Consider the following 23,071-nt stretch of genomic DNA (forward strand, 5'->3'; position numbering starts at 1 on the left):
GTGTTTGGCGGTTTAATCGACGCGAACTCGACCGATCGAGTGGCGTGCGAGCGGCGCGATGCGAAGAGGGAGAGAGCGGAAAAATCACGTCGAAGGCAGACGCGAGCGTGACAAATTTTCGCGTGTGTGAGCCACGAGAACAAAAAGTTTTGGGTGGCGGCGGCGGACATTTATCTCGGCGGACGATGATAAAGGGAAACAGAGGTTCGCGGCGTGTTGGAGCGAATAAAACGTAGTCGCGGGCTGCGTCGAATAATGCCTATCACGGAGGGTAAATCGGAATTTACCCCAAACGCGAGATGAGCGAGCGAGCTAGCGAACAAACGCGCGCGACCATATCTCGTCGGACCCACCCCCTGTGGTCACTCGCCGCGTCCGCCGGTGTTTACCGCAATTATTAAATGTAAACTCATATTTCGTAATTGCCAAATATTGGCGGTCCGATCGGTCGGTCGTGGCCCGATGCATCTCGCGAGGGGATGCTAGTGCACGGGCGTTTTCATCCCTTCTCGCATAACAATTCTTCTCGATGGCGGCCCTCCGAATGAATTAAACCTCGACGAATCGATAAATGGATTTGCCGTGGCGTTCGGTGCCGGATTCGCTTCGCCTCTTTCGCGTTTTAACGAAGATCGCGAGTCTCGCGGACGATGGGAAAACGATTCGATGTTGCTTCCACGGACCCGAGGACGTGGACAAACGACGGTTCACTTTTAACCAACGTGAATCGATTACTGTTTCATTTTCGTGGCGTCGCTTCGCAACGAAAACGGTCGTTTTAAAGAAGTTAATCGGATAGGGGATTTTCGATGGCCAACGGGAGGGAAGGTCAACGCCGTTGACGAGGGTTGTCAACGGCATGGCGTCAGCTTGTGTAACTATCGGTAATTAATCAGAATCATCCCCGTATATCGTATCCGTCGGGTGCGGTGAAGGTACCGGGGGTTGGCGGTGGTAGTGGCGATGGTGGTGTTGGTTGCGAAAGGGTAGTTAACCAGTGACGTCACGCCCGTGGCGACATCTGGCCCGGCACTAACCACCGGACAGTGCAGAACGTTGGATACTGGACACTAGCTTGGCCCTAACTCTGGATCAGGATCAAAATTACCCCTTGCGATCGCGCCTAGCCTCTGCGCCGGCAGCTGCTTCTAATTAATTCCACACTCGGCACGGTCTACGACTTCTTCGCTCGGCGAACGGACGGCCAAGCGATCGACGCGTGACGGACAAACGATCTCTTTGCTTCTTCGAAACGAATAATTTTGGACAAACGGTATCGTTGGATTTTGCTCGATTCTTGATCTTTGCTTTTTTTTTCTCCCTTGTAACTCGAAATTTACACAAACTTGGGACACAACCAAAACGCGAATAGTTTGACCACAGTCGGCGCTCCGGTGCGTAACGCCACGTTCGAGCACGTTCCTCCGTCCTCGTGGCTATCAATTGCGGCTAATCCTTTTCCAGAACCGCTGGGAAACTCTTGTCCCGTTTCCCCTTTGTTCCCTTTACGAAATTGAGAATCGAGGGTGCCGCGACCTCAGCTACTCGATTCGCTGGTCGGCACACGCACGTTCCCGTGCCCCGATCGCGATCGTATCGACGCATAATCGGCGAACGTTCGCGCGCAATCGCGATTCGCATCGTTTTAAAACGTTTAAACGCAACCCCCCGGTGGACAGTTAAAATCCGGCCGGCTAGCGGAACCGGTCATGTATATTAGATACCCAATTCCAGCGGTAATCCAGCCATAAATATCTTTGAATTATATTTTCCACCGAGCTGGACACCATCACGAACGATTTGTTCTAAAAGGGGATAGCGAGGGAGAGGAGAGCGAGCGACAGGATGGAGGAGAGAGAGAGAGAGGAAGAGAGCAAAAAGAGAGAGCGTGGAGGGCTTTATTTAGCCGTTAATCGCTCAATTAAACTGGATCGCTCGAATTAGCTTTTAATCCTGGATGCGGTGGCCGTGCGGAGCGCGGTATTTAAAAAAATCGAAATGAAATTTCAAGAAGGAACCCCCTTTTACTTTTCCCGTTATCGTTCGTATTTCCACATTTTTCTATTCGATTAACGCTTCCCCTATTCTTGTTATTACCGTACACTGTAAATAGTATCGTTTGAGCGAATACGAGCACGTTCCTGATAACAAGGGTCTTTTTAATACAATAAAGACGGAATTTATTTATTTAGCAAACGGTGCTGGCCTTGCTTGCCGACGATACAAATTCATCCACAACGATATGGTCGTCCTAGCAAATAAACTTTATTCGTTGACTCTATTAGACTTCTTCGGATGCGTTAGAGAATAATTTGTTCGTTAATAACATTTTCGATCGATTACGACGATGTTACCTTTATCAAAACATTATTTTGCAAGTAAATTTTCATCCGTAAATTCAAAGCGCTAATAGAGAAGAAACATCGCGCGAGAAATAGCTGCGCAGATAGATACTGAAATTGCGTAAGTACTTTTAACCGAGCGAATATTTGCCATACGTGAAAAACAATTCCGCGGTACTTTTGGGACAATTCAATATTGGCTCGAGCACTTGGCCGATAGTTTTCACGCATTTCATGCATTGCGTGCCATCGGAGAAAGACGAAGGCTCCTGCATCGCCCTTTTTACGTCGTATAAAAAATGGCCAAAAAGATCAATATATAAATCGTACAAAGAACTCTCCTTTTTTTTATAGGAAACTTCTTCGAAAAAATTTGGAATGCACTGTTGTAGAATGGAACCGGACCGTGGATTTTCTCTTCCGTAATGGTTGGTGTAGCGAGCCTGCGTTGCGCGCTAATCTAATACCATTTACATCGCGGCGCGGTGGCAGGATTGACGTGTACGGAAATAAATCCAGACGCGGACCAACGCGTAAACCGAGCCCGCGTAAATCCGTGCTTTCCTCCTCGAACAAATCGAACGTCGATCGATGTAAATGAATTCCGCTCTAATTGCAATTATATGCCACGAGTGCACATAAATGTTCCGCGTTAGCGGATATATGACGCGTCACTCACGGTCGACCTGTGCGTTATTGCGAATTTATGAAACAGCGATCAGCCGTATCCGTATCCGCGACTTGCGCCGTTCGCGTCATAATTGCATTCCATAGTTGATGTCACACGTATAATCGGTTGGACCGTCGAGACGACGCGGCATTAAGTATTAACGTTTTGCCGTCTGACGGACAGAAGACGTTTTTTCGGCTCGATCTCGACTTCCTAATAAAATAACGTCGTTAGATGGCGCTCGTGGAAAAGCTACGACGAGTAACTGAATTACGTTCGCTCGGCGTGAACGACGATCGATAATAAATCGCGTTACGCCGGTCTAGCCCGAATGCCATTCTCCAAGAGTAAATCATTAAAACGACGGTGGTGGTGCACGCCAATCAGCAGGCATACCGTGTAAATACGCGATGGAAATCGCCCATCCCATCCCGGCGCAACACCGGCCGCCGCGTACTCTTCCCTGAAATCACACCATCCTCCTAACTGATTTGTTGTTTAGCTAGACCGATTTATTTATTGGTCGGCCGTGATTAGACTTTCGCTTCACCGCGGACACGCGACCTCGTCAAACATTTACCGGGCTGGCTGATTTGTTAACGAACGACCAGGGGTTGCTCCGCGAAAAACACTTGCGCGCAGCCAGCTCCGTAGCTTCCCTTCAATTTCTTTTCTCGTTAACGTTCGAACTCCACCTGTTGCTAGGAAAAAAAATTGTATACCACTCGATCGTATATCGGACGCACGACCACCGACGCTTAAGAAAATTAGAATTTTTGTATACCGATGCACGCACACCTTTTGGAACGTTACGTCTTGGGGTGCGTACCCCAGCACGTACACACATTTTTTTCGCTTTTTTACGTTCGCGGGACGACGACGCGCCAACTTAGTTCTTTCCGTTTCGGTGTTAAAAGAGCACTAGCGAAAGTTTCTTCGAGTATCGTCACCGTCGCAAAAATGTTCGATGAATAATATCACCATAAAGAGCATTAACCTGCGAGACCGTGTCCCGGAGAATCTTCGATGTCATTAGTTCCCCTTAATTACCCTTCCGGTCCAGCCGATATACCCTCCCCCCCCTCCCCCCTCCCCCTCCCCCTCCCCCCGCACACACCCACGGTTCGGATCGAAGAAGTCAGTTGGCAAGTTCTCGAAGCTCGGACGGGAGAGCGGTTCACACGCTGGCTAGATATTTTAAGGAAAAAGCACATTAGGGGTGGGATAGCGCTGGAAACGTGGACACCCACGAAGACGTGCCCCTTTCGCGATGTCCTATCGTCACCCCGAGCTTATTCCGCCCCTTAAGTTCTGGCCACACCCGCAATCATGCGCAGTTTCCACCCATCGGCCAATGAAAGCTCGAGAGCTTGCAAGCTCTGCTGAGCGGCTTTCGAGCCGAGCCACTCCGACAAACACCACGTGCCACGCGGCCGAGTTGCACGTGCGTCCGCGGAGCTGTCGAGCTTTTCCGCGTCGAGTCCGCGAGTCGAGCTTCCAACCGACTCACCACCGAAAGACGAGCGTCGCGTCGACTCCTTCCCTCGGCTTTCCGTCGTACGTTTATTCTCTCTGCCCTATCCGTCTCGTTTCTTATTTATCGCGAATCGTGGTTCGACTCGTTTCGCTCTTGACCGTATCCTGATCGTCGCGTCGTAAAGAAATTCTTTGCCGGACGAAAGAGAAGAAGACAGGCGCGTTGTGTGTGCCTGTGATCATCGATAGACCGCGGGCCAAAGCAGTTACGATACTCAAAGAGAATCACGAAGAACGTAAGTAGTAGTTTCGTTATTCTTAACGGCGGGATATGGGTGCGTTTGTATTTAAAATTCATCGACGTCGGGTGGGTGTCCGCAACGAATCGTTCGTCTTACGTTAATCGAAGGTAGACGACGACGTCGACGTGGTCGTAACACTGGCTTGGCCGATATTCAACAGTTGGTCCTTCTTTTATCTTCGAAAACACGACCCTCCCTGCTCCGAACCCTCGACAGCTCTGCGCTTACGTTACCCTCGGCTCCCGTGCTCGTGTCGTTGGAGACCCTTTCTCTTACGTAAGAGGTCGTCGACAGGTTCTGCTTACCAAACAAACACTTTCAGGAGGGAATGGACGATAATACACCTGCGTACGAACGCAACCCTCGATCGTTTACCAAGTTTACGCGATCGCTGAAATTATTACATTTCGAACATATATCTGTTATGCGAAGTAAAATCGATCGCTCTACTTAAACAACCGAGTAAATAATCGAACCAATCGCGCACCGATTCTAGCGAATGCGTAACGTGTAATCGCGCCACCGGATGCTCGCGCGAGATAACAAATTTCCTACGCGAGGTAATCATCTCGGGCAAGAAAAAAAAAAAGAAAAATAATCGACGAACGCGCAAAACAGAAGAAACAGAGATATCCATAGGACGAGAACGAAACATTCATCCGCTTATCCGCGTAATTCTTTTCGCGGACCAGGCGCACACCTGCGGAGGAATTCGCGAGCAGTGGGCAATAGGTGTGGTCATAGGTGTAACATATTTATGTTGTGAACCGGCCGAGTGCGGGCAATAAATAGCGAGCGAGAGAACGGGCACCGAGCCTCAGGGGGGGCGGGAGGGTGTAGGTACGAAGCGTAGGGGCAGTTCGTTGAGGCGCGGGGCTAGAACGATTACGCTTTCCAAACCCCTCGTCGTTCGACCGAGTCACTGGCACCACCATCGGCACCACCACCGTATCTATCCCTTTCACCCCCCGCCCTGCTCACCTCTCTGCCCCGCTTCACCACCGTACACCCTATCTCCATCTATCCTTCTCTCTTTCTTTCTCTCTGGCCCGTATCTCGTTTCCTCCCGCACTGTCCCCGTATCCATGTCCTGTCCCACCTACGCCCTCTTCTCCCATCCCTCGACCCCCGTCACCCATCTCCCATCCCCCATCCCCCATCCACCGACCCCTTTCCCTGCACTGTCCCGTCCCAGTGGACTCTCCATGGTACCCGAACAACCCTATTCGTTTGTTTCCAGCCCGTATGCACGCATATATACGGAGGTATGCAATTTCGGTGTTAGGAATGCGCGAACGGACAAACGACCTCACCGTTTATATCAAGCGTCCACGGTCGCGCAAGGGACACTTTTTGCTCCTTCGAAGAATGCCTCGGCGGAAGGTTGCCGTCGCGGCCGACGAGAGCTCTGGATCGTCGACAAAGGTACAGGTTTAAATCGTTCGGGAAGCCTCGAGAAACGATTCCGTTGCTGGCTACGAACGTAACACGAGTAAAAGAGATCGTCTCTGCCTCCTTCGTCTTCCAGAGTCTTCGCTCTTGGAACGATCGAGACGGTGGAATGCGTTTTTCGCAGGTGCTCGCACGTTTTAAAAAAATGTAACAGTTCCGGATCGCAAATCACCCGCATAATCGTGCAGGCAGGCACGCACGGGGAGAGTGGAGGCAGGTATGCGGACCATCTTAGTCTCAAGCACCCCTAAGCATTCCAGCGATCTAGACGGATCGAGAATCGAAGGATGCAGGAACGCCGCGTCGAGTGGTCGCGTGTGTCGGCTGTCCGGCAATCCTAATGATGCATATCTCGACTCGGTCCGTTATGTCTTGAATGTCTCAACGATGCGATGTCTGGTGGACGGGTATCGGTTACAGAGGCAGATCCAGTGGGATGAGTGGGGGATGAACGACGGGAGAAGCACGAAACCTAGCCGGAATCGGGGGTGGTGGTGCATGGTCGCGATGAGGTTGAGAGCTTGCGGCCGGATGCCAGTCTAACCATGTCTAGCGTACGTTTACTTGCGAGCTTGCCAGACGGTCGCGCGAGTCCCGGACGTATCGCCAGCATTCGAGCAATGCGACTCAAGAGTTCGCGTCGGCGCTGAGGATGCACTCCTGGTTGCACCCAGCTCGCGAGCGGGGCTCCTCCGCGAGGATTGGCTCCTTCGACGTTCCTCGATTTGGCCGGGACCGAGGATGCTTCCAGAGCTTTTCCGATGACGAAGACCTATCGTTACACGACGTCGCTTATCGTAGTATTAATTAAACGAAACACGAATAAAAAGATTCTCTATACCTACAGAAATTGATCTGTTTTAGTAGTAAAGAAACGTATTGCTATTATTAATTGCGTAGAAAACATTCTACGTGCGATCCTATTTTGTTATTAAGCTCGATATTCTCTCGAGACTCGCGGTCGGGAAACGAAATCGCAAAGTCAGTGTTGCGTGAAACGAAAAACGAAAAAAAAATAAAACATGCGAGGAACCCGAATACATTTAGCGTGCACACGCGTCAGCGAGCTCGCTAATGAATTTTTTAAGTGTCCTTTTTGCGAGAGCACGCGAGCATTTCGACGCTTGTCCATGATTCCCAAGCGAGATCCGAGGACGCGCGATGGGCAATAGGCGGTCGGACAACGAAATTCCCTCGGTCTGCGTACACCTCGCGCATTCCGCAGCGAGATTGCACAAAAATCGGGCAAAACAAACGCAACTAATTTAACTGCTTTCGAACAATTAATCCGAAGCATTTAATTTAATTGCGCCGCAGCCCGTCGAGACTGGCTAGCGTCAGTTGAAACAACAACCGATGCGAGACCCGGTTGGAATTTTCGCCCCGATGCGCTCGACTCGAATTGTTTCGTATGCAAATGAAAAAAAAATACCGACTCGTATGATCGAGGCACGCCCTGATGGACATGGAAGAACGAGAACGATGACGCGATAACCGCGAAGAAATAAATGGTAAGTCGAATGTAATAGAATATTAATAAAAAATGTATGCGTCTCTGCAGAAGCAGCCCAATCGAGCAGAAATTGGTCGATGTCCCTCGAGGCTGCTTCAACGATTTAGAGAATCACGGAATGCTATAACATTGACGAAATAACGGAGACGTACATATAGCCCAGAAAAATCGGTAAAATTAAAGGTTCGCGCATTTTACCATTACGTTGGGTAGAAAAAAAAAATCGAAACTTCGCGCAGGGACATGGGTAAAAGCGAACCAGTGGGTGGATGAATTAATAGCAAACTCGTATAAATCAGAGACAGGTTGGATGCACGTTGGTATGCGTCGTTACCGATGCAGGATTATGCCCAGAGGGGCGGTTACCCCACGACCCGCTAATTTTTCAAACGGCCGCCATAATGGTCCCGGCTAATTACTGATTTTTATCTCCGAGAGTCGGAACTGTGAAAAAGAGTGGTTGGCCAGAGAGGAGAGGAGGGAGAAAAGAGAGAGGGGAGTAGAGGGAATGGACAGAGAGATCGCGAAAGAGGAATAGGATTCGGGTCAGCGGTCGTTTTGCATTGCGATTTTACGAGACCGAGGAATTTCCAGCGATAAACCGCGGTCTATTGTGACGGCCGTCATATTCGAGTGGATCGAGACGTATATTTAACAAAATTTGTCGAACATTCCTCGTTACGAACGTTGTTTTAAAACTCGCGTACGATTCCCGTTTCCGTGCCAATGGTAGATGTTATCCCGTATAATACCTACCAACAATTTACACTGTTTGAAACAACCAACGTGCAGCAAAGTTGAAGCTGCAGATAGTTTCGAGCTCTTGTCGTTAATGCCTCCGATTGTTGTTAGGATGAACGCCGCGCTGAAACTTACCGAATCCACGGGGAGGATTGTTGCTTACGGTACAGGGCGTCTCAAGTTGCGCCCAGCGCGCGTATTCTGCGCGGGTGGATTCATCTAACTACCCCCAAACGCCTATGTACTTAACGTAACCCATGTAAGCTCACGCTAGAACAAATTTACTCCCGACGGCCGCACTTCTCCCGACCATCCACTTCGAGTCCCTTCTCACCCCCTAATTCTCCCACGGAACACCGATGTTATGAAGTTGTGTTGAACTTTTCGCGAGCATAGTTTGCCGAACACCCTCGGGTGACTGCGAGGCTTACCTTGGCTCGTGACATATATCTACGCGGGCTCTAACAAACCGTTAGGGAACGTGGAAGGAGACGCGAGACCGAGAGTGAGTCGCTGGAAATTTGTGGAAGAACAACGTCATTACGCCTCTTCAAATTTCGACAAAGTCCTCTAGAGGAATCGGCAAATTGGCATCGGCTACCTGTTGCCCGACATTGCTAGGCGTCAATCGACGAGTCGCGCGATCATTCTTGCGATAGCGAAATTATCGCCGTCATTGGAAATATTTGTTCGGGAGCGTTTACTTCTAGAGAATGATTCCTATTGCAAAGGATAGCACGATCGACGACATACGTTATAACACGTCGGTTGCCAGGCTAAATTTTGTTTACAGACTACTGGAAACTACGTAATCAAACATTTATTGTGATATTTATTTTTGTATCGTTATCGAGATTCGAGAATTCGAGAATCAACGCGTTAAATGGGCAGACATCGTTATGAATCTTGCTCCTTAGAGTAGACTAGACCTTCCGTGTCGTATCCAGCCACACGCTACGGTCAGACGTGGTTATTCTAGCGCGACTAAAAATATGGGCTTATTCGATGAATGCAAGATTAAAGGGCTCCAACGACTGGTCTCGAGACCTCCGAAGCATTCGCTGGAAGCATCTTTCCCTCGAGGAAAGTCCTCCTTTCCTGTCGGGAAAGTACGGATCGCGTATGCAGCTAAAACAGCACACGCGTTAGGAATTCTCGGCACGGCAGTCGGAGCCAACAGGCCCAGGCAGAAACTTACGGGCCAACTTTGAGGGGGGGTAACAGCATTACAACGTTATTAGATTTACCGCAAGCACCTACCCCCGAGGCACTCCTGCGCGGTGCACACATAGCCCTTTCGAAGTATAAGTAACCCTAAACGTCCTGGGTTGAGCCTGGCTCGTGCCTCCAGTGTCTTGTACATTAAATTATGCGCGTGTGCCTCGCAGGTACGAACGAGAAATATTCCTCCGGTGGGGAAGGCGGGGAACGGTATGGACAATTTTAATTTTGGAAATTTCAACAGACTTCGCATAAAAGCCCGCGAATTTTCTCGATCTGAAATATAACGCGCGATGCAAGGTACGAGAGTAAGCGTAGAAGGAGAACGCGTTTGTAAAAAATAAAACGGGACGGTGTCGAAGATAGAAGCGAGGGAGGACGATAGAACGGGAAAGAGAGAGCGGGAGAAATTTCGGTGCGACTAGCTATTGAGTAGCTACCCTTAAGATAAGGGTGGCTTCACCCCGTCCCTCATACGTTTCCGCTATCTGACGCTAAACGGCACCGTTGCTCGTGGCCTTCCACGTAAAAGGGATGGTCCTGGCAGGATGGTTCTACATAATACGCCGGCACATTACTGTCGAAACCCCATTAGATAAGCAGAATTTAGAACGGCGAGACAGGATTTTTGTACGAGCGACGTTCGGTGAAAAATCACCGACCGCCGACTTCGACGCGGAGACTTTTCTCTCTCGCTTTGCGTACGGTGAGTCTTTTTTAATTGCTCACTCTTCTTCCTGGCTTTTCGTACTATTTGAGCTTCAGTCCTAAGATCGACAGCGTTCATTTAATACATATTAGCGTCATCGCGATTTCAGAATGTTTTTCCGAGCACCGGAAAGAAGAGAAAGGAACAAGGAGAGAATTTATACGAGGAGTATTCACGGAAAGAATGTTTCCCTTTGTCCCAGCTAGGTATTCGATCTCCTATCGCGGAGAACTGACATCAGCGAAACTGATTTCAAAAGCGGGAAGATGGACCCCACGCAACAAAAGCCTTTACACGTCTCGCCCCCTCCCCCAGCTCATTTAAGGCTAACTGTCCACAACGGGGGTGCAAACTACCCTTATCTGCGGACGTTTATGCCCACGCCTTATCTAGCAACCCCGGACTGCTTCGTGCTTGCTAACAACTAGGTATTCTCTCTTCCAAGCCAATCTCCTTCCGCGAACAAAACGACCTTAAGTATTGCCCTCCCTCTCGCTCCAGCTGCTTTCTGCTTTGTCGTTTGTTTCCCGCTCTCCCTGCACCACGATCCGCCGAGTTTATTTCAATTTCCTCCCGAGCGTGGTTTTTCGACTGTCAAATTAAACGAATCTCTTTGAGTTTATTCTAAGAACGAAAAGCGGCGGATGATGCCGGAACCCTTTGTGACTTTCCATCAAAAATTGCGATACGTGTTTTGTTCGGATGAATAGCTCGATATCGATATTCCTTTCATACGTTACCTCCGGGACATCTGTCGACGCGGTCCCTGTTTACTCGACTATATTTTCGAAACGTAAAATCAACGCATGCGAGAAACGAACGGTAAACTCCCTCAACCGTGTTTTGTTTACACGGATATACGCGATTACGGTACGCAACTGCTTCGCCGAAGTAAATTTGTAACAAACATTTTCTAAGCTAAATATTCCCAACGAGGAAACGGAGATGAATGAAGCGCAATCGCGCGGTTCCGTTAACGCGAATCTACGGAAAAGAGAGAAAGGTGACGACACGGAAGATCGAAAAGCGCGCGATGCTTCTTATCTTGCAACTTCCCTTAGGTTCGCCGTTGTAGGTGGAACGGCTACCGAACGATCGAGGGTCGCTGGTCGGAGGATGTTGCGGTGAAAACAAAGACGTTACTCGCCCCTATCTGGGGTTGTAAAATAACCGTCGAACGAGAGCAAAACAGGAGGGAAGGGGCAATAAATGAGATAAGCTTTCGGATGGATTCTTGCGGGAGCAAAAGGCATTATCGATGCGTCTCGCCATCGAAACGAATGTCTTCTTCCGTTTCGATCGTGTCACTCGTATCCACGCCGCTATGCTTTGAAAAACATACTTTATAAAGAATATTTCACCGCGCCCAAATACTTTCGGTTATCTCGAACAGGTTCATCGTAAAGGTAGATACGGAGAGAAACAAATTGACAAAACGATGGTGATTCGATTCATGGAAAATAAAAACAACGTTGTCCTATGTTTCACGGGGATGCTCGTCGTCCACATCCCGGGAATATTACAAACAACTGGCCAATTTTTCCGCAGATTTTTCTGAATGAAACGTACCGGTATCGCGTATCGATACATCGAACTAATTGGAAATCTTAATAGCACTCGACGTAATAACGCTGCCGGAATCCGTGCGTGTGCATCGTATCGATTGGAATCCGCAACGGACTCCTCTTGTTTCCAATCGACTGTTTTGCGCACTCGATCCATCTCTGCCGACTGGTAGCGAACCAACAAACGGGACTAATTTCATTTCGTTCGTTAATTCCGAGCGATTTGGTGCGGTTCGATTCTTCTTAAGTTTCTATATATAGTGCAGCACCTTGCTAGGATCGCGAAAATAATTCCGTCAGAAAATTTTTGACATTCAGAAATATATCCTAAGGTTAGATAATGTCGTTCTTAATCGAAGAGAAAGGTCTTCGTTTGTACTAAAATAGAATCTCTATTTTAAGTTCTCCCAGAGGATTCGTTCAATCTCGTTACGTTTCGACCTCATTGGTCGTCGATCGTAATATTATTTCCGTGTCGTGTTATAAATAATTGTCCGAATATTGAAACACGTCTAGAACGTTTCAGAGACTCCTTTTTAGCTCCGTGGGGCGAGCCTAACACGATCGCATGCCTCGAAGCTAGACTAAGAAGAAGGTAGAGGAAAGGCACGTGTATTGACATCCCGTAACCGTACCTTGATTTAATATAAACTGCACAAAGCTTCACCTTTGATAGTCAGATATGAAATACTCCGGTCCGAGGAGTGGCCCCTACGGAGACGGCCACCCACGCGCTGGAGGGCGAGCTTCGGCGTCTCGACGAGTTGCATCAAGCGGCGATTCTTCTTCACCGAACTGTCTCGAGGTCGACGTCGAATATTCCGTAGAAAAGGGGCTAACAGTCTCGAGCTTTGAGAGCCTCGTACGTCGCCGGAATGTTTGGACCTTCTCCGCAGACAAACGTCACGTGTCCGAATTCTTTCCGAGGGACCGTTTCTTATAAAGCAGACGTCGAGAGTGGCAGTGAATCAAATCGGAGACGACATAAAAGAGCAGAGGTTAGATCTGCGACGATTAAATTTTTTTCTAGCAGAATAGTATAGATCAAGATGAACTTCGTTCTCGGACGATTGATTTACCAGCAAGCAATTCGCAAACACGCGGCGCTTGCGAGCACGGAGAAGATAAGAGAAAACGTCTGTGGCAAGGAAGTGGTTATTTCGATATAGCGTCCGGCGGCTGCAATATTCGTTTCAACAGCGGACTTTGATCCTTTATTACATTTTTACAAGCGATTACATTGAGCAGCCGCTGGCGATCCCCCGGGGCGACCTTATTTTCTTCTTCTCACGACTATCCTTAGCGATCGTTTGGCGTTGCCTGATCCGGCTGCAACCACCCCCGCTCCCAAAGACTCCATAACGAAGTTCCTCGACCGACGAAGGAAGATATTGTTCCTGTTTGTAGCAAAGTTAACTCGAGTTCCGTCTCGGTCGTGGTTCACTCGGCCCTAATTAGGTTTAAGGGATTATAGAATTGCCTCGCAAAGTCGATTACGAGATTGGGACGGTCGGCCGGGGGGAGGACGACAACGAAGTAGCCGGAGTTTTCAAGACGCGAACCTCTCCCCGAGAGCTCGAATTTATCGGATTTGGCGAAACGCGGCGAAGCTTTGCGAGGTCGTGTTAAATGTAATCAAAGGATGCGCCGTCTTTTATCTGGAAAAGCGTTAAACGACGAAGAAACTACTCGACTACGAGCGTTCAAATCGTCCCAAAGGTAGTAATCAGACCTCCGAGGATGAAAGTTAAAAAAGGACTGGAACCTTTTGAGTCGGTTCCGTCGCTGTCCCGTCAACCAAAATCCATCGGAGACCCGCTCTCTATTTAGAACGACGATCGACTCGCGGCCCTCTCTTTCATCGAAAATCAGAAACGAGGAGCGTATTTAAGGGCGCGTGACCGGAAAACTACCCGCGCGACCTCTAATTGATACCCGTCCGAGTAGTTAACGGGAAATGATAGGTTTCGAAGGGAGACGCGTCACAAGCACGACGCGGAAGGTTGCGGAAGGCGCCGTTGGCAGATCGGCCGGTGCTCCGCCGCCGTTGGAAATAAAGGGTGGGGGATAGGGGAAAAAAGAGGCAAAGAGTAAGGGATGGGGTTAGCAATTTTAAACAGTCTCCGGCGACTCGATCCTCCGGCATAGCGAAGTCCGGCTAGTGAGGCTGAGCGTGCAATGATTGATGCTGGGGCCGCCGACGGTATGGAGGGGTGAAAGTGAGGAGGGCTAGAGGATCGGTCCTACGGCCTGGGGAAATTTAATTAACGTAAATGCCGCCGCCACGGCCGGCGTTACACGCCGTGTGTGGCAATCGCTCATATGCAACTGCTCCCTACCCCCGCGATCCTCCATCCCTCCACCTTCAAAACTCATCCCGCGTTGCCTCCTTCCCTCGCTTATCGGCGTCCTACACTTCACCCCTCGCGGCTCTCTTTCTCTCTCTCTCGCGTCTCTGATCGCTCAAACCTTTCCCCGAGCGTATCCATACTACCACGTGCGTCGGCCTGATCGGCCAGTTGCGGGGGTTATTAAACGTTCGAAACAGGGGTAAGGGGTTTCGATTGCGGACCGATTGATGGATCTCGAACCCCCGTGTTGCTTTGATCGCTAATATTCGAGATCCCGTTCGCGAAATATCAACGGACCTAGCCAAAATTTCGACAATTTCCAACGATGGACAGGTGTCGGTGGTTTCGTTAATCGCCGCGTGAATCCCAAGGGAAGAACGAAGGAAAGGTAATTGTAAAACCGAGTTTTCCTTTGATAGTAGAGTACGTCGAGACAATTAGCCCAGGGAGGGAAGCGTGAGCGAGGGATGGTAGACGATGCAGGTTAACTCGGAAAAGTCTTGGATCGTTGGAGAGCAAACGAGAGGAACGCGGAACGTATTTTAAAAGTTTCGAGAATACGATGGCAGTTTTTCGAAGGTAATCGTCAAGCAACCTTTTTGCGAGGGTCTGTACACATAAGTACCGAGAGGTAACGGCTGCTGCGGTGCCGGTACGTGTGGCGTGGGCGCAGGATGAAGGAGGGTGGATTCGCTGGAGGTCGAGATGGGCAGAGGCAACGCGGGGGCGGCGGGGATCGGGAGTTGGGAATCGAGGGGTGAGCGGGGGAACATAATGGCCGCGGCACGTGGTGCGTGGCCCCATTAATCCGATCGCACCCCGGATTGATTTTCAGCCTTTCGGCATTTGATGCGAACAAACTTCGTTGTCGGTGTAATTGAATCGCCGCGAGTGTCCGCCTGACTCGGACGCAAATTAACCGAAACGCAATGCTCGCTGTACCGTCGCGAGGTCGCGACGGTACAAAGGGAACGATGGCGAAGATCAGGGGGAGAGGGTGGGGGTGGGATGCGCGTGGATTTGCTCGGATTCGATACGAACGTTAACACGATAATCTGATTGTTCTCGTTCGCTGTAGACCGACGTGACGTTACGCGATGATTCTTTGACGATCGCGGACATGTTCGAGTCGTTCGACTCGTTCGATTCCCTCGAATTGTTCGGGACTCGAATTAAATGCCTGATGCATGTTTCCGTACTAATTTCATTAGGATTACGTTCGCTCGTTTTTGACGTCACATTTATCGCATTACGAATCAATCCAATAGCTTGGATTGCTAATCGTTGCTCGATCGCTGGAAATATAAAAGAGCGGCGATAAAGGATCCACGTGATACGATACGTTTTCAATGGAATTCGATGTACTCGACCAGTCGGCTGGGCGAACGAGTTCGAGACGAAAGTGCAACGTGGCAGTGCGCGAGCAAGCAGCAGAATGCATTCGTGCGGTCTGCGGGCCGTAACTGCTAATTAGCGCATACAGGTCTGTATGGCAGGCTCGAGGGCTGGACGACCGGCGGTGCAGGCTGCGCAATGCGCCCCTTTATTAAATACCATCGAAATTAAAATTATAATTGCATTCGCTATCCCCCTGGCTCGACAGCGACCACGCGCGATACTTCTCCTGGTGGTTGCTCCCCTCCTGTGGGGCACCCTTATCGCCGTGGATTTGCGGAGAATTAAAAATAGGGAAGATCGTTCGAATCGAGGAAGGGGACCATCGATCATTTTACAAAATGCAACGTACGAACATATTCATCGTCGTCGCGGAATAGCTACCACTTCTAGCTAACGTGCTTCCTATCTTTGGTAAAAAGTGAATTCACCGAATGAACGCGTACACAATGCCTCGTTCGACTCGAGCCGGCAGCGGGTGGATTCCCAGAGGTGTCAAACCGCGTTGAAAATGTCGATTGCAACGACTACTAATGGCACGATCGACCGTTAGATATTCTAATTAGGGGTAACACGAGCCAGTACTTGGCCAGCTGAGTAAGGCATACGGCAGTGAGATTGTAGGTGGAAACGATGCTGAGGCCAGAACCGGTGGAGGTAGAGGCAGTAGGTTGTATAGCCCCTGTCAGCCACTGTGCCACTGACGGCTCGCTAATTGCTCGACCAACCTCCAATCCTCTAACCCCCTCCCTCGCACGCGTCCACACGTACGCGCATACACTCGCATGCCTTATTCCCTTCCCCGCCCGTGCTGCGCCACCCTTCAAATCCAAATCCAAATCCATCCCTTCGCAAAGGCCGATACTCTCGTCCTTTCAGAATGGCGAGCATTTATCGAGCATCGTATGACGACGAAATTTCTCGACCAACGATCGGAACAACTATACGTGGCCGCGATCGAGATTTCTCATCGATCGAACAACCGCGCCGAACGGATGCCCCCCCCCCTCCCTCTCTCTCTCTCGCTCTCACTCCTCTAACCTCAGTGTGCGCCACTCATTTCAGTAGGGGTCCACTAGAATTCGAAATTGCCTCGTCTATCGGTGTGCCCGGTAGCTGCATCGATGTGGTGCTGATAAAGGAGAGAAGATTCCATCTAGGATCGTTCGAATTGTTTTGTCAGCATATCAGTTTTGCGTGGCGCCAATTTACCGCTGCACTTATGAAACTAGTTCCGCGCTGTCTCTTTTAGCTCGCAGTCGGTGGAGTGACCCCGAATAACATTCCACCGTCAAATACGAATCGCAAACAGGAGGTATAGAGACTGTTAACTAATTACTCGATGAGGTGCCACTTTCTAAAAAGTACCGCATCTAAAGTGAACCTCGATCCGAGTTATATGGTATAAGATCGAGTTGCCTAAGCAACGATTACTGTTTCGTACCCAATGCGGGGTTGTCGTGGACGCGAGATGAAAAAGTTGCAAGATGCGCGAGGGCAACGTGCACCTATGTGAAATCGATCACACGCGCCGTACCAGCACGAACGAATGGGCGAGTAAGCGAACGAGCGTATCAAGGGTCGGTACGGTCGCGAATTAATCGAGCATATAATCGATGTGCGCCTGTCGATATATATGTATGTATATGGAAGCCATCCGCCTGGTCACCCTCGTGAACTCGGGCCCCTCCATCGTTAGTCAACAGCGCACGCGGTAACGCTAATTTCTGTAGCGGACGTGTCGCACTACCCTGTCAAAAAACGTTCAACCTTTTCGTCGAGTCCTTATTCGAACAGCTGATGCCGATTTAAATTCAATCGGTGTAAAAACGACGAATTTAAAAATTTTAAAAGCTCTTTGTCGGTGTCCAGCCTTGAAAATGTACGGATCCTCCTTTCCTTCCACTTTACGTGAATCGACTCGTTCAACGTTTTCATCAATTTCATCGCGTAAAAATCGATTCGGTGATATGCGACGGATAGAGCCTTGGTGTGTTAGCTATCATCAGGTATGTATTTAATTAGGCCACGTAATTAGGATAACCCATACGTAAGATACCTCGTTAAAGTTCGCTTTGAAGGATAACCAAATTCGAGATTGAAATAACTACTACTGCGTACTTAATGTTTCGTGGAAGTTCTCTTTCTGAACATTATAAGCTATATTTTGAGACATTTTTTTTTTCAACTTTCGCTCTTTCGTCAAAATACCTACAACGTATTAACGTTTCCGGCGATTAAAAAGAGTAATACCATTGGAGCAACGTTGTCGGTTAAATTTTTTGAAAATCGCCGAGTTAGAAAATGGGATGGATATTGGAACAGCAGGAGATTTTTTTTTTAATATGCGAGTACAAATGAAGCCCTACGAGCGCGGAGGATGAGAACGTTTTGTGTTTTCGGTTGCTTCGAATTGACCCGCGCAAATTCGAGCTTAGAAATATGTTCGCGTTTACGGTGCGAATTGTTGAATGTTCGTAGATCCGAAAACAGGAAGCAAGAGATACAAATCGAACACAATACGGATCGATCGGCAGCAAACGATGGCAAACCGAACGAAACGAACGCGGTCACGATGAAATTAAGAGCATCGAATGACATCGTCGCAATATCTGTTGCATCTCGACGTGCGTGCAGCTGGACGGGTCGCGATAGCACGATCGTAGTCGCAAATTTATATCTGATTTTCCGGCGGGACGGAAATCAGGGAGCAGGGCAAAATTGATCTGCCTTCTGATTTATTACCGCAAACTAATAAAGCAGGTATCGAGCGTGGCTCGCGGCATTCTACGCGGAGCAACGCGATAGGTAGCCGTATCGCGTGCACCGTGCATTTTGTGCCAACGATTGGTTCGAATCCATACTTTACAAAAGCTGCCGCGATTTCGACATTGCATTAACGTTCCTCTGGTGTCGCGCGCCAGCTGCGCCGGCTCGATTATTGACTGATAAATGCGTCGACCGGCGAGTTTGCGGGCCGCGAATGAAAGATTTCAGGGAACGAGGATCGGCTGCGACTCTACTTCATCGACGCTCGGTGGATGCCACCGTTCCACCGGTATCCAACGTTTAGTTTCCCGATATTTTATTTCCATGTTCCATTCGCGGGATCGATTAACAATAATTTTTCAGTTGGCGTGGCTCGAAACGCGTTTCGATGTTGTTCAAGCCGCGCAGCTCCGTAATTTCATTTCACCAGTGAAAATAATTTCGTAATCGCGACCCGACAATTCTAGTGTCTTCACCCGGCACGCCGAAAATTTATATTTTTTTTATGTGCGCGTGCTCGTTGCGAGAAGCGGTCAAATACCCGTGTCGAATAATACCCACTGCGCTTGCAAACGAAATTAAATGACGCTGAATTGTTCCACTCCATTCGCGCGTTAATAAAAAACAGCGATTCTGTTAATTCCCGTTTATGAGTTTTGAATCGTGCACGATCGATGATCGAGCCCGTCGAAAATACTGCGCGGATCTCGAAAAACATGTTATTTTAGAAAAATACAAACAAGCAATCGAAACGCCGACAAGCAATGGCGTGTGTTTATCGAACGCTCTCGTGATTCTCTCAAGGGTTCTCAATCGGCAGGTATTCTGTTTTTTTCATTAATCACCCTCTGCAGTAGCATGCTTTGTGCCTCGAATTTTCCATCTCCCTTCGTACGACTCGTTTCCGATTCCCTGTACGTTACATTGGAAACGATTTAAATCTTTCGCGACGGACAATACGATCTTGGCAGCTACAGCGGTGTACGTGCTCCGTAATGCTTAGCAGGAAGGTTGGAATTAAAATTGCAATCGGTAACGAGGTCTCGCGCATCTACTCCGGGTAAACGAAGATAAAAGGAAATTAGTGGCCGACGCGAGCGTGATTTGTAGGAACGAATACGAATCTTTACGGCGTTTGTCAAATTCCCAGGACAAGTGGATCGATCGTTCCGACCAAATGTCTACGTAACTTCCGATGAAAAATTTCGTATCGCTTCGCACGGTAGTTATTAAATTTACCTTCGTTGTTTCGCCCCAAGGGATGATTCGGAAATGTGTAATCGTATTGCTGTAGCGAACCTCCAACAATTAATTACACATGCATGTTTCTCCATGGCCGTATATCCAGGACTAGATTTTATAGCAGCTTACCGCTGAAGCTCGCCCTTTACGTAGCGAATACGTTCTAATTACATTGCGAATCAGTATGTGATGCTATTGTGTAGGATACTGTAATTACTAATTACGAATTATTATTATTATTATTTCCAATTGCACACGAGTAAACGTCGAGAAAGGGCAATGGTCGAGAGATAGTGACCGCGAATGCAGCAATTATAGTCAATGGAGTCCAGATTCGTGAAGAGGGTTTAGGGAAAAGTACACGCAGGAGCAGAGGGGTTGGGAAAACACTGGCCGGGATTAACGACAAGCAAAATTAACGCTCGAAAGAATTCGAGATGCTATTTACATCGACATGTCGGATAGATTTCTCTGTTTCATTTGCACGAGACGTAAAATTAATTAAACAGCTGATACGCTTGGCACGCCAACGGCAGACAACCACCTCGTGCACGCTGCCCAGGGGCAAGAGACGCAGCCCCTCTTGAAAATAGTACCAGTCGACCCGTGAGATTTTCAATTTACACCGCTCTTAGGGGAATGTAAAACGCTGCTCTATGCTACATTTCATTCCGTCGCGAGGAATTCGTCGGTGTGCATGGCTGCCAATAGAGACCGCGATAAAAAAGACAGACGTTGCACCAACAAACTACAAATCGATCGGTCCAATGGACGAGTTAATCGAATCGGACATGGCCGAAAAAGATTTCCTTGGCGACCTACATTTCTACAAGAGACGGTCAGATTTATTTTAAACGGCCAGAAGTGGCAAACATACGTTTCTATTTCTAAAAATAAACGAGTTATCCGCGCGACCTTTGTCTAGTCGATCCACCTTGTATAATTAGAAGTCTTGCGAACGTCGCGGTTCCCTCGTTATTCAGAACGAGCGACGCCTGGGAAGGTAGATTTGCCGTTGTGAACGCGTAGGGCAGAATTCGTCGTTCCTAATAGCGCGTGTTTTACGTACGCGGCAAACTCGCAATTGCATTTGCACGTATCCGTGAGTCCCCGAGACAATTTGAGCTCATAAACATAATTAATGGTGGAGCATTAATTCAGGGATTTTTCACCGGTTGCGAACACATGTTACCGTGTGCCGCCAACTGTCTCGCAATTTAGCTAAATAATTACCAAACTTGCCCCCGCGGACGACGACGCATTGCCAGCTACCAGCGAAACTTAATTGGTAACGAAGGCGCGCCGGTGTCGCTCTGTTTAAACCTCTTTAGTTGGAGCTGTTGTCACGCGTAAATCAGGAGAGTCTGTAATCCAATCGATCGTCAACGTAAAGGCTGGTTCACACGAATAATAATATAAACACAGAAGAATATCCTGTATTAATTTACCTTATGATCGATACATACATTTCAGTCTCCCCTATAGGGTGTCGTGAAATGGCAAAAGCCGGCGATCGATGCTTGAAATTTTCGGTAGTTTAGTTTTTCGAGGTTTCCCAAGGTTCGGAGATTACAAATAGACGATCCTCGCGCATTCTTGCGCGACCAAAGCTCGTAACAGTTTCCCCAAGTTTCGCGCTAAGTAGCGCTTAGAGCTGGTGGCTCGACAGATCCAGTGGAGCTCGTGTTTACGTGTAGTTGAAGTCGAGTACGTACATATATGCATGGTCCGTTGTCCCGGGGCAGGGCTGCCATCCTAAGCTGGCTTGACTAATTGGTAGCGTTATAATCATGGGTACACGGTTAGGTTGGTATTACCGCAAGTTATAGCCCCGTCTCCACATCGGCGACCGCCACGCACATTCGCGCGTAAGAGGGGTGCTTAATGACCCCGCCGTTTACGCAAATTTTCCCATTACGCGACGCGGTTTCGGTCCGCCAAACGGGACGATCCTGGCGACCGTCGGAACGAGCGTCATTTTCTCCGGCTACGAGGGAGCTTAAAGCTTTCCGAAACCGCGAACACCGCTTTTGACGTTACCTTCCACAGTTTGCACGCCACGCCGTCGAGTATTTCCCCCGTTTCGAAAAGAAACGCTTTCGCCTCGTTGTTCGCGACTTCCGAAAACATCCTACAATCGCTCGATAAAGCCAAATAATAAGTTCTACGGTGGAATCTATCTGTCCTAGACCTTGTAATTCGTAGCTATTCAATTTTCATTTATTTCGTTTTATATTTTCAAAATTCCGTAAAAATAATCCCGGATGAACGGTTTAGCGTCAGCGAGAGCGTGCTGTAATCGAAATGATCCGATTTCGGCACACGTATCCGCCGCGCTCGGTTCGAGCGAGATACTGATAATAAAAAATCACGGGATATAAAATAATTCAAACAAATGCGCTCGCACGAAGAGACCGTCCTGCAACGATATATTCCAGCGGGCTTATCCGCGTCCGGTCATTCATATACGTGGGAAAAATGTGACGCTCTAACGGCTGGCTATCTGTAACGTTTAGGAAGCGGACGAGATTTGTTGTCGTCGCCGAAAGAAGGGACGAAATCTTCTCTCGACTCTGCCGTTCGACTCTCGGCGATATCGCGCCGATACCGAGCTTGTATTTTTCGGAACTCGTCTCGTATCGTACTCGAGCTTTGCGAGATGTCGATATCGTCGAATCGAAACGGTTGGACGAGCGAAGCGAACGTTCGTAACCGTAGCGCAAAAAGCACCGGAGAAGCTTCATATCGGCCGACTGCGCATCGGTTCGAATCCCGCGGGTGTGATCGCTGGTAACTAAACTTGTAAATCTCCCTGGCCGGGCAACCGGGACTCGAGCTGTCCCAACTGACCAGAACGCATTTGTCTACCTTACGACCGGGATAAACGACACAGTTGGATAATCAGTCCTGCACGAACCATCGTCGCGTCACCCGACCAACTTTCGACCCTATCTCTTCTATCGGGGAGGTGGTGGATCGTCGTGACTCAAATTTCGAGTAAAATAAGCGAGAGAAGGTTATTCGATAGAGTAATGGCTTTTGTTTCTCTTGGATTAAACCACACAGTCGAGAAATTTAGGATGGATGGAATCGAGCACACGCGAAGCTGGAAATCTTCGTTCCTCTCCCATAAACTTGAAGCCACGAATTCTCGTTGGGGCATACTGGCAGTTTCTGGGGAGATTCGCGCGACGGTAGGGCATTAGAAACAAAAGCTGGGCAAACGAGAAGTTACGAGGGCCCTTTATGCCTCTGCCTTCGCATCCGGTTGTCTCGCGTATTATGACTGATGCCTTAGTTAACCGTTCCGACGCCGACGAGGC

The 23,071-nt window shown here is 48.9% G+C and overlaps 1 protein-coding gene across 5 annotated transcripts in view; it reads left to right on the forward strand.

The window, feature by feature from the left end:
* Positions 1-23,071, forward strand: part of LOC128873744 (LIM domain only protein 3-like) — a 77,692-nt gene that overhangs the window by 14,365 nt on the left and 40,256 nt on the right. The window contains exon 1 of one of the 5 annotated variants that reach the window (XM_054117539.1): positions 4,415-4,784. The exons of the other annotated variants lie outside the window; for them this stretch is intronic. The gene's annotated coding sequence lies outside the window, so the exon portion shown is untranslated. Of the gene's footprint in view, positions 1-4,414; positions 4,785-23,071 lie in introns of those variants that run through there. 5 annotated transcript variants of the gene reach the window in all.

The sequence above is a fragment of the Hylaeus volcanicus genome, chromosome 3 (genome assembly GCF_026283585.1).
Source record: "Hylaeus volcanicus isolate JK05 chromosome 3, UHH_iyHylVolc1.0_haploid, whole genome shotgun sequence".
Classification (NCBI taxonomy): Eukaryota; Metazoa; Arthropoda; class Insecta; order Hymenoptera; family Colletidae; genus Hylaeus; species Hylaeus volcanicus.